Below are 13,623 nucleotides of genomic sequence, written 5' to 3' on the forward strand. Positions count from 1 at the left end.
GGCCTATACTTATATTTATTGATGGTTTCATTTTAGTATTTTGGCAAAAAAAAACTCTTAGCATGGCTTACTTTGCGAGGGAAGTGAAGCACATAGGACCATTTCTTATATGTACAGAATGTAAAATAAGCATGTTATTAAATGAGATAACTGTATAAAAATTGACTAACCTTGCCTTATCTACGTCAGAATTTAATTCTGACAATCATCATCATACTATCTTCGTGGACAATAAATTTCTATGCACAAATTTAAAAAAGCTAATAGACACGCAGTCCACCACACAAGATTCTTTGAAAAAATATCAAGATACTTTCCTCTTTATGTAAATTCCAAATATTCCATAGTTTTTCAGATAAATGGATTAAAATATGTATATGCGATTTCCATTTCTGTCTATGATTTTGAACTTTCGCTAAATTAAATATTGAATCAAATTTAGAGAAAATTCAAAATTATAGACAGAAATGGAAATCTCATATACTAGGATGTCTATAACAAGGATACCACGCAAGCACTAAATTACCGTCCTTTAGGAATAAGATCTTTGGGCCCCCTGAAACGATGGAGTGAGACCGTAACAGATTATCAGGCTTAATACGTGATAGGAAGAAGAAGAAGAAGAAGATTAAAATAAAAAAATATAACAACACTAAATATTCTTCACTAATACTTCTTGGAGTAGGTAATAACTTAGAGATTCTGATTAAGTTATGTTTAAAATAATAAAATCTCTGGTTTTATCTTCCTTACATCTTATTATTTTTAAATTAGATTTTCAAACATTTTTATTATTTACTTTTATTGGGTTTTATTAAGATTTCAGTTGATTGGTTACGTATTACATATATATGTATATTTTTTTCATTTGTACGGAGGAGATGCTCGAAGGCTAGATGGACTTATTGTGTCTTACCAATCCTTTTATTGATTGAAGTCCGAACCATCGCTTTCTTTGTAGATATCTTGACATAGCTGTACGATCCTTCTTCTATTCAGCCAGGGTACGAAGAATTCACACTCTGCGCCGGTCACAATAATGTATCTTGTGTGGTTTTGTGTAGACTATATCGAAAGGAGGATGACGAATATTGGATTGGTGAGTGATGGTGAAATGATAAAGAGAAACGGGAGAATCCCGATAAAAACTCAGCAACGTTGGCTTTGTCCACTACAGATACAATTCCGCCATCGTCGCTGTTCGAATCCGGGTCCGTAATAATCGTAAGCCAGCTTTCTGCCAGCTGAGCTACCAAGGTGAATATTATGTAGAGTTAAAGGACATCTTGCACTTAAAATATATTCAACTTTTCTTGGCATGATAGCATGATATAAAATAAAAATATGCTTACTAAACTCCATGCTCCAAATTAAGAGGATGTTCTTCCGAGGTTTTCCACAGCCATGGGGCTGAAGCTGGATGGTCTATGGCGAGTCTATGGCGAGTCCTTGGCATCAACCCCTTTGATTTGATTACCCCCGTTTGATTTGATTACCTGGCTGGGTTTTTCCGAGGTTTTCCCCAACCAAAAGGCAAATGCCGGGTAATATTTTGGCGAATCCTCGGACCTCACCTCATCTCACTACATCTCGCCAAAACATTGTAAAAAATTGCACAAAATTGTAAAAATTGTAGGAAATTACTAAATTGTAAAACTATAAAAATTTATAAAAATTGTAATTGTAATATTGTAAAATTTTGACTTGTTCCACATCTTAAACCTTCATTGCTCATGTAAGATCTATGGAATAAAATAAATGAATAAATGAATAGGCCTACATAAATAGGGAAACAAAAGTAAAACTAACTTCAAAAACAGATTAAAATACAATATAAAATATAAGAATGGATTTGTGACGTAATGCAATCAAGAATTGAATGAGATAAGCAAGAAATTTGGAACTTTATTTTGTCATATCAGTTTACTTGGTAGTACAGTAAAAAAGTTATTTAAAATATAGCCTCTCATTGCCACATGGGAAAGTCTTGCAATGTGGTCTTCAACGCTATTTGGTGGAATTTAAAATATCAGCTCTTTGAAATACTGCCAAGAAAGTAAGTAAGGCAGATTGTGTTTACCAAAATAGCATCGCTAGAGTTTTATAAGCCTACTTCTGGAAGGTGTGTCAGTTAAGAGTATTTACAGTATCCGTTATTTTACGACTCTGTACCAACTGGTAGGTTATTTAGCGTCGATAAAATTGGCGTTAGCGAAATGATATTTGGCGAAATGAAGCCGAGGAATGGCCATGTGATAACTTGACAGTTTCATTACAAAAATGGAGAAAACTGGGAAAACTGACCAGTTAATCAACCAAAGTGGGTAATGAACCCCCCCTGTGCGCAGCTCCGGTCCGGATCATTACGCATTACGCATTAACGCCTGAGCTACGCCGGTGACCTTTATTTCCATCTTCTAAATTTCAATTCACTCTTCTGAGAAAAATATAAATAATAATGGGATTATATGTAAAAGAAAAAAATCTTCTTTTCAGGCAAATAAATTACATTGTATTTATTTATTTACTTATATGTATGTATGTATTTATTTATTTATTTAATCTGTAGAGATAATGCCATCAGGCCTTCTCTTTTACTCTACCAGGGGATTACAACTACAATATTAAGGTTACAATTGAAATGACAATTGCAATTAATGTTAAATTTACAATTACAATATAAATTATGTAGTGTGCATTCCCACAAATTTTTCATGTAGTGTATAACGAACTTTTCAATAATCTTATTCTGGTCTGTGATTTATTTTATTCAAATAAATAAATACTGAAACATATAATTCTTGTCATATTCTGTGAAATAGTGGAGTAAAAAAAATGTTGTAGACCATATGTTGAGGCTTCAGCAACGAACCAACCAAACAGACTTCACGTCAGAGCAAATATTATACTTCAGTTTTATTGGATTGTATTTATTTAATAAATCTCTCTCGCCAGGACGACATTTAATTTTTCTTCCATTGTATTCATTGTTATACACGAGTGATTCTACCATTTCCCCAGATGAATCCCACACACATTCTCTTTCAATGTTATTTCGATTCAATATGACCCATTATGAGAGCGAGGCTCTATACTGCGCGGATATGTTATATTATTGAACTTCCTTGTATAGGGAACTTATCTCTTGCAAGCGCCCACTGCACGGGAAGCTGAATCGGACTGCTATTCATCTGCTGTACCTTTAAACTTTTTTTTGCGTAGACCGAAACCATGCGAAGTAAATCTTGGTTGGCCTCAACCTGCTGTCTATATTTTTATCCTACCGATTTAATGTACACTCACACGTCACACAAATGTTAGTTACAAACAAGTTGTAGTTTGTGCATTTGCCAACAAAATAGTGTTGCCCGTGTCAGTATTTGTCATTATTTAACGCTGATTCATAATCACAAGAGTGACAAGGGAACAATCTAAGGCCAAATTTTCTAAAGTAGATGATTATTATTAAGAATGAAACCCAGTAAATTTTATCCAGTCTTTCTCCTCTTCTTCTTCTTCTTCTTCTTCTTCTTTAACATTTTGTGGTTTAAAAATATGCCTGTTTCGTCTTCACGGTACAGCTCTCCCTTTAAGCCTTGGGTTTTCTGACCCGACGTATACGGGTTGCGAGGTGCGAGGTTCGCATCGCACAAATCCGGTCTACACGGGAGATAGTGAGTGGTTTCTATAACTGCGAGGTACGCAGACTTCGCACGTCGCAGCCATAGAAACCACTCACTATCTCCCGTATAGTCCGGGTTTGTTCTAGGTGGGCCGCGCACGTCGCATGCATCAATTCAGAAAAACCAAGGCTTTACTGGACTGGCTACATCTCTTTCCCCTTTCTGAATGCAATAGCATACTATTTTTGGAGTCGTGTATCTTTCAATCGCTCTATAGGCCTATGTTGAAATCAGTTGTTACGATATCCTTCTGTTTACTTATTATTTCTTCCACATGTAATTCTTGTCTTATGCTTTTATTTCTAATTTAATCTTTTTTGGTGCATCCTATTGTTCTTCTCAAGAATCTCATTTCTGAGGAGCTCTGAATCGTGGTTAGAGATTTTTGTGTAGGTACCAAACTCTCACTACCATAGAGCAATATAGATGTGGCAATTATTTTGTAGGATTTTACTCTTGTTTATTGTTTCCTATCTAGTTTTAATACTTAAGGATTTTTTTTGTCGTACCTCAAATCATTTCAGATTTTCTTAATTTTTTTAGGCATAAAATTGTATCATTATCATTAAAATAAAATGAATTCCATGCTATAAAACAATAACATTTCTGTTCTTTTTTTTTGTTATTGACTTTTTGTGAAGCGGTGTGTTGAATTTAATTATTTTGTCTGGAGTACTTCTTGAAATATAAAAGTCCGGAAGACATTTTAAATCGAATGTTATGAGAACTTAATTATTATAATAATTTCTGATACCAAACCATGGAAAATATTCTATAAAAGTTGACTGAATCAAGGTGATACATATAAGGACACCGGGTTCTCAGAACATAAACGACTTTAATGCTTTAGGTAACATAATGAAAACCTGAATTATTTTTCTGTGTCTAAAAAATCGCCAGGGCACGCTAGCATCGCTCTTAAGGCGTTGCGCTGCATGTTGAAAGGCGATCATTCTGTTCCGCGTTGGGTAATTAACATGTATTTTTGTATTTATCTAATCCTTCCTATCCCCTATGGCCCTTGGATTCACTCAACCTATAACCCTAGATCATATATATCCAGATTGCTCGGCCTTATAGATTTTGACGGTAAAAACTTTTGTCAGGTTTACTATGCTACCATCTAGTTATTACATAAGGAATCACGTCATAACTCCCATTTGAATTGCATTAGCGACTGTACTGCCATCTCGTGTTCGTTTACAACGGACGGGTGGCGATCCTGGCGGTTGTTCTCTTCAAAGTGCTACCGATTTTAACATAGGGCTCTAGGCTCTAACGAAAATGATTTCCAGAAATATTTCGTTAAGGAACAAAGTCGTCAACAGCCACCGGCATAGCTCAGTGAGCAGAGGCGCTTGCCTACTGATCCGGAGCTGCGCTCGGGCTTGGGTTCGATTCCCTCGCTGGGTTTTTTCCGAAGTTTTCCCCAACCGTAAGACAAATTTCAGATAATCTCTGGCAAATTCCCGGCCTCAGCCTCATCTTGCTTAATACCATCCCACTATTACAAATTCCATCCACGACAAATAACCGAATAGTTTTATTTATTTTATTAGTAGGTTATTTTACGACGCTTTATCAACATCTTAGGTTATTTAGCGTCAGAATGAGATGAAAGTGATAATGTCGGTGAAATGAATCCGGGGTCCAGCACTGAAAGTTGCCCACCACTTGCTCATATTGGATTGAGGGAAAACCCCGGAAAAAACCTCAACCAGGTGACTTGCCCCGACCGGGAATTGAACCCGGACCGCCTGGTTTGACGGCCAGACGCGCCAACCGTTACTCCACAGGTGTGGACTTAACCGAGTAGTTGATACAGCGTCATTAAATAACCAACTAAAAAAAGGGCGGCAAGCGCGTAAGGCTGAAATCCTCATTGCTACAAATGGTGATAGTAAGTAAATATGTGGGTCTCAACCTCCGGTCATACGAAGGGCTTCTTGGGTACCTGTGTTAGGGATAGTTTTACCTCTAAGAAACTTGCCACCAGTATTTCTATACATAATAAATTAATGCAAATATACTATACTTATTCTAATATTACTAATTACATTTAATAATTAATATAGCTATGAGTTAAAATTTAAAGCAAATCTCATAGAAGCTGAATAGATATAAATTGCCAGTTTTTACAGTAAATATTAATGAAGATTCCATCTCATTTTCTTCAAAATTTTATTTAATTCTCTTTAAAAGTATTGTCAGCGAAACAGAAGAAAACTTTGTTTTTAATTGACCACTCCTATTCTAAAAAGAAATTATTATAAATAATAAGTCATTTATTACTAGCGGAATATTCTAATCCTCTGGTAAGCGAGACAAAAACCACTGATACAGATAAAAGAAGCCACCCCAAGGCTTGAGACACATACATTGAACTCTTTCGGAATAAAATTAAACCGAGAACAGAACCTGAACACATAACTACACTGATACTAATCCACAATTAAGAACCTCTGTTGCCCGTAGTGTAGTGAAAATATACATGCATAATAGTTTGTATTCTCTCGAGATTACTTATTGAGTGAACAGAAAAGTTTTTGTTTTATTCTCATTTAACGAGAGTTATTGGCTGTCATAACTTAAAGTTTACGATCTCAAGCGTTGCAGTGTTTTGTGCTGACTTGAGATACGTACAAGCAGAATGATATGATGTCGTAAGATCTTATTCAACTATACAAATTATGCTGAACTCTTTGTTATTTATCACTTCAAATTTAAATGTTTATTAATGTTGAATTAACGATATACAGACAATATATATGCGTATTAGGCAAGCCATGCTTCACTCATTAATGCGTTACATTTATGAATAATGAAAAGTAGTTAGGTGTTTCCAGTAATTTCGACATACATTAATGTCAGAAGCTTCTCTGATATCTGCTGTTCTTAAACTTGCATGTGTCTGTCATATCTTGGCTTGGCTTTACGAGGACTGGACTCGGGACGGTCCGTACGCTTAGACTTGCTTTGGTTCTTTATGTGACCTATACAGGGTGGAAGGTAAGATAGTACATTAATTGACAGGAGCCATAGATCTCATTATTTAGAGTAAGTTTTGTCAAATAAGACAATTATAGGACTTACAGATAGTGAGATAATTACTGTACAAGTGTTTCGAAAGCGCTGATGGCAATTGCAAGATGTCTCAACCCCACACCCAATGCGGTCAGCGACTTGAAGAGGGTGGGTTAAGTTCGACTACCTCTCACTGTGTACCTTGCGAAATTGACCTACGTGAACTGCGTATAGGGACGTAACTGTTATTTGTTTAGTTTGTGTAATTTAATGTCAGAAAATGTAAATTAATAACCCGAATAAAGAAAATAGCTCGCGTTCGAGCGCAGTTCAATAATGAATACAGAATTATCAACTTACAATACAATACTAAGTATGGCGTAATAGTTTTAATGTAAGCAAGAAATACGTACAGTAATAACAAGAAATCAGGAAATGATGTCCAAATGAGTGAAAACACTTAGGATTGAAGTTTCAGTTACAATTAATGAAAAAAGAAAACTGATGTAACTTTGTCAACAAGATGTAATTAACATTACACTTTGTTGTTTTACGAATCACTAATTCTGGGCGCTAATAATGAAATAAAGAGTAATAAAGAGTACAAACCGCATTCCATTCACATCTTACAGGTATTGTTCAAAATGTACACCATCAGAGTGCGTGCAGCTTTCACATCTTCTAGACCAGTAGTCCTTCACTGTTCCGAATTTCTTCCGCGGCCTAGATCATGTCTAAGTACTCACGATTTGTGAACTCTCACATCTCGTAGTTTTGAAATAAGCTAAACTGTACCGCTGTACGTCCAACTGCACACTAATGCAATGTAAACATCACAACAGCTGACGCAAACCGTCTGCTGTCTCGACAGCAATGCCAGATTTTTAGACCCTCTGTACGTGACTCGACAATCAATGGTTTTCAATGTTTCTTCAATCGATTAATTCGAAATCTGTGAATTTTCTAATTAAATACTACTGCAGCGTGAACATAACAAACGTCCTCTTCGCTGTTACACAAGAAATTAAACCGTATTTGAAACAGTATTCGTAAAATTCTCGATCGAAATCTCGGCATAAAAGTATTACTTCAAAAACCTCGCAAAAACGAGCAAAATGGTATTAGACTTTTTTGTTCGTTATATTTTAAGGAATCACATCCTACAATTTTATTAGTGTACTACCTTACCTTCCACTTTGTATATGTAATGATTGTCCAAATCTGACAGCTAGTCTGAGTGGCATTCGTGACAGGTGGGTCATCTTGCCTCAACCCCTGATCGAGCCAGATTCCGCTTCGTATTCTGATAAGCCCAAAGATCCCGAAGTCCTTCCTGTCAGACCGTTATATCACTTTTTAATATGATCTGTGACAGACTTCGGAAGGATGATATTTAAAAACACGTAGTAAAAAATTCAAATGAAATGTTATATGGAAGCTATATTTCGTAGAGTGATGTATACGTCCTAATGGAGGAAAATAGAACTCTCACAAGCCAGAATGAAAATAATTTAGCCAGGATTATCGTTTTGTACTCAACCACCGCATAGCTACCAAAATTAATGGCATCACAAATTAATAATGTCACAAATATGACTACAAAAACACATTAGAAGACCCGCGCTCCAAGGTATGTACGAGGTCGGACAATAAAGTAATGTTACCGTCATTTTCCATAACTATGGTCCATTCAAATTTTGTACTCCATAACTTAGTACCTAGTTTATCTATATTTTTCGCTGTACTGTAGTTTGAGTCAAGTCACTGCAGCTACCTACGAATGGTCTATGTTACCTCTACAATGTTCTTTGAATAGTTATATCGTGGATCATAGTTGTGTTCCAGAACCATAGTTATGAGAAATGATTTTTTCCCATCTAATGATGCAACCCTGCAGCCTCCAACCAGAGATATGTTTGACCTTGGTACTTCCTCCACCCGAAATCCAACTGACACCATTCTGCAAGCTGTAAGTGTGGAGTAACTGTTTGATTAGTGGAGTTGTATGTTTGCTTCTCGTCAAAACAATGAAATCGCATAATAACGCCTTCCTCTTTGTCTCCTCCTCATATGATCCACATATCTTAATGTCGTCTATCATCTGATATCTTCTTCTGCCCCGAACTCTTCTCCCGTTTACCATTCCTTCCAGTGCATCCTTCAGTAGGCAGTTTCTTCTCAGCCAGTGACCCAACCAATACCTTTTCTTCTTCCAGATCAATTTCAGCATCATTCTTTCTTTAGCCACTCTTTCCAACACAGCTTCATTTCTTATTCTGTCTGTCCACTTCACACGTTCCATTCTTCTCCACATCCATATTTCAAATGCTTCTCTTTGCTTCGTCGTAATGAAATGTTTCTGCCCCATACAATGCCACACTCCATACGAAGTACTTCACTAGTATCTTTCTTAGTTTTTTTTTTTTTTTTTTCCAGAGATTGGCAGATGTTCCCTTTTCTATTAAAAGCTTGCTTTGCCATTGCTATCCTCCTTTTGACTTCCTGGCTGCAGCTCATGTTACTGCTTATAGTACATCCCACGTATTTGAAGTTGTCCACTTGCTCTACTGCCTCATTTAGAATTCGCAAGTTTACTTTCTTTCTTTTTCTGCCTATAACCATGGTCTTCGTCTTATTTGCATTTATCTTCTTCATAGGCCTATATGTTAAGTTTGTTTAAAATCGATTCACAAGTGTGTAAGTTGGTAATGAATATTGGGATACACAAGACTATGCAAAAGAGTGACTATCTTGTAAGGCGTGTTTTCTTTTTGGATTACAGTCTGAACTTGGCTCAAGCTCACTAAATAGTGAGGAAACTAACTAATTTAACATTGTCTCTCATCTCAGAGGACAGTTCCAACAAAAATTGACCAGAGTTCAAGGTGAATTCAACCTACGTCGCTGTGTCAGGCAGATTTCCAATTTTCTGACGGACACAGTCAGCTCTAAATAATTTACAAAACACGGCTAATCACTTAGAGAGCAGTCGGACCTGCCAACACAGGGAATTTCGCAGTCAGTGTCACAATTCCATGTGTGACTAAGTTTCATACGGTTATTTAGGCATAGGCCTATTTATTATTTTTTCTATCATTATGCAAGTACTTGCACGCAAATTATCACGCTTAAACTCTAATAATTATTTTCGGAACCTGTTTCTTTCCCTAAACTATTATCCAATATTACATAAAATTTTAACTTAATAAAATGGTTCGTTCACCTTTAACGCTGAGGCTGTATTCAAGTCCCGGTGGATCCAGTGGTGAATCTTAAAATGTTGCAGCCCTAGGAGAAATAAAGATATAAAAAACGAATTAAATGTGCCAAAATAGTATTAATTAAATCATGTCAACATAAAGAAAGAGTAAAAAATCCCCATTTCGAAAATTACTCGCCACATACGACTACATATGAAAATCACACACAGCTAGTGTTCATTTTGGACCAAGAATACGTTTATCTCTGATGTTGAAGATGCTGCTGCTAATATTGATAATAATGATGGCATTCTACTATTTTGATGTTGAAGCCACATAGAAATATGTATCTATTCCGTACCATTCCGTCGTCAGAAACCTCTGCATTTTCTTGGACGAAAATTTAAATTGGGAATGCCAAATAAAGGAAATATCCAAGAGAGTGTGCTATACCATGCATTCGCTTAACCCATTCAAAAACTTCCTCCCGCCAGAATTAAAACAGACTTTAGTGCAAACCCCCGTACCACCACTGACTATTGCGACGTAATACTTACAGACTTGACAACTGACCGTTCGAACAAGCTGCAGCGTATGCACAATATGTGTGTCAGATTCATCAGCAATGCTCACAAGTTTGTCTACATTACACCCTCGTTCAAATCTTTATCCTGGCTGCAACTTAGTAACCGTAGAACACTTCATTCGCTCTCTCTTCTGTTTAGAGTTCTCCACACTTCTACTCCAAATTACCTTCGTTCCCGGTTTAACTACTTATCCTCCAATCACAATCTAAACACCAGGTCACAGGAGAGCCAAATCCTAGCAATTCCTTCCCACTATTCATCCTCTTTTACTATCTCAGTCCCCCGTGAATGGAATTCTCTACCTCAGAAGATTAGGGGCTGCCAGACAATAACCACTTTCAAGAAAAGGCTAAACGATTTCTTACGGGCGCTGTCAAATTGAAGTTATAGTTGTTATCGAGTTTAATAATTTAATTTAATTTAGGTATGACTATTATTATTATTATTATTATTATTATTATTATTATTATTATTATTACATAACTATTTTATTGTGTTGTGAAGATGAAAAGGATTGTCATTGTATTATATTAATTATGTATTTTATTGTCTTGTATTGTAGTATTGTATTTCTTTGAATTGTATTGTATTGTATTGATTATGTTATATTCATAGAATTGTAGTAATTTTCTATCATATTGGTTGAGTGGAAGAGAAGGCCGAATGGCCTTAACTCTGCCAGTTAAAGTAAACCATTATTATTATTATTATTATTATTATTATTATTATTATTATTATTATTATTATTATTATTATTATTATTATGTATGACTTTTACACAAAATTCGTTTCTTTATTAAGATAGAAGTCTAGAAGTTCCAATAAGACGACCATTCTTATAATGATCGTTACTGCTAGAAACTACAGGAAGCTCAGCTTTGGCTCAGAGCCGAACTACAGGGCAGACAGGACGGCTTAATGGGGAATCTGGTGTGCGTCCGAGTTCCCTGTCCTCAGTCCACCTACTCCATGTCTGCCCAAGTCAATCCATTTCGCGAATCAATTTCCTCCTCTACGTGCACTCAATAATTCGCACTCTGACCTCTCCTAGTCCTTCATGATGGCGCATCTCGTACTTCGCCGAATTCAGCTGATTTAGTAGCGAAGGAAATTTCATATTAAACTTGAAACTCACTCAAGAGTAGCGCGTTTAATATCCTGATGCTGCGTTAAGGGCGATGCACACGATTACAGCTCGAAATGAAGCACTTTTCGAAATTTGGTTCATCCCATTTCAAATTACATCAAGCGGATTAATCATAAGCAAGTTTGAGCATGTTATGAAAACACTTGCAACACTAATAATCAGGAAACACTCATCAAACGAGAGCTGACGTAAACGGTGATAATCCTTTGCCGGAATCACAACTCAGCGCTTATTACGTGTATTTTCTATAAGTATTAAGTAATACTGTTATGCTGTCGTTGAGGACTAAAATCCAGAAGCAGCCTCGTGCTTATATTATGTGTATTTTGTAACATCCAGTAGATTGATTCTCTCCAGTACCTGGATATCCTCGTACATTTCTTCTACCTGTTCCTATGCATTTATAGTGAAAATTTGGTAAGAATACTTTTAAGAACAAGTGCCATCCGTTCATTCATACAGACTACTTCAAGTTGCCTAGTAATTCCCTAGTGTCTCTTTCTCTTACGGTATTATTTCCTACATCAGAAAAGTAATTTTGTTCGCCTGTAAGTTTTTGTATTTCTGATTAAACGCCGAAATTTAAATTCGGTGAAGCAAATTTCGAACTGCTACATACATACATACATACATACATACATACATACATACATACATACATACATACATACATACATACATACATACATACATAGGCTATTTATTCTCTCTGCATTTGCCTTTTTTTGTATCCTATGCCTATTTGTATTCTGGTGGTGTGTTAGAGAAGGCCTGATGGCCTTAACTCCGTCAGAATAAATAAATAAATACATTAATACATAAGTAAATAAATAAAATACGTAATACTCATACCGGTATATAGAAAAATTGTCTTTTATTATATCAGGTTTCTTAGCCATGTGGAATTACAATGATATTATAATTAGTGAAGTAAATTTAAACATTTATGGCAGATTTTTCATTTCCCACTTAAAATATTTGGTTATTAAATGATACTCTAAATGTTTCAATATAATAAAAATAGTTGATAAATTAAGATTGAATAATTTGAAAAGTTTATTATCAGTATCCCGCAGTGCCTGCAGCCATAGCCGCTAATGTTCAGATTATATGATCATTTGATGAATAAATTAAATTTTATCACTAATTTTGAATTTCTTCAGTCATTGAGTGATTATTTGTTAGCTTCGCGTCCCTTTTAAAGACTAACGTCTTGTTTATTATTTCTTGTTATTCTCTTTATCCGTGATTATTAAGTTATTCTTCTAATATGCTAAGGCACTTTTCGAATTATATTCTGCTGTGTAAAGTAATATAAAAAATGCTTATTACATTTTTTATCATCATCGTCATACTTAATGAATTAGACTGTTTCATCGTCAAGGATTTAAAATCACTCTCTCCATCTTTTCTATGAGCGACCTCTGTATCGGTTTCCCTTAGCATTGTAGTTGAAGGTTTGTTTCGGAAATCTGTCGCTGTCCATTCGTTCTAGATGTTTCAACCATTCTTGTTGATATTTTATTAGGGTATTTTGTCTACCAGACTATTACGTTTAATTTTTGTCTGACATCTTCATTTCTCATTTCATCAGATCTTATATTTCCGAAAATTGATTTAAAGAATGTCATCTCTGCTTTTTGCATCCTATTGTTTCGTTATTGTATCAGCTCCATAAAAAATTGAGGGTACTATCATTATTTTATTGAATATTTGATATTTTTAAATTTAGATCCGTTAGATTATTCTCTACATGCAAGAAGGTGTCACAGTCAAATTTACACTCCAAAAATTTTTTTAGTCTTTACAAGTGTTGCGTATAAATGAAGCAGGAAATATTTTGTAAAGCTTGCTGTGGTTACACTCTTTTCTTCTAGAATTATTTCATAATGTACTCCATTAACCATCCTCATGTTCGGCGTGTGAATTCATATGAAGAGTTCAAAGCCATAGTGGGCCAAGCGCCATTTATTAAACACGGA

The 13,623-nt window shown here is 35.5% G+C and overlaps 1 protein-coding gene across 4 annotated transcripts in view; it reads left to right on the forward strand.

Annotated features, from left to right (window-relative positions):
- Window positions 1-13,623, forward strand: part of dnc (phosphodiesterase dunce) — a 1,099,286-nt gene that overhangs the window by 265,705 nt on the left and 819,958 nt on the right. The gene's annotated exons all lie outside the window — the stretch shown is intronic.

Source organism: Periplaneta americana, chromosome 2 (genome assembly GCF_040183065.1).
Source record: "Periplaneta americana isolate PAMFEO1 chromosome 2, P.americana_PAMFEO1_priV1, whole genome shotgun sequence".
NCBI lineage: Eukaryota > Metazoa > Arthropoda > Insecta > Blattodea > Blattidae > Periplaneta > Periplaneta americana.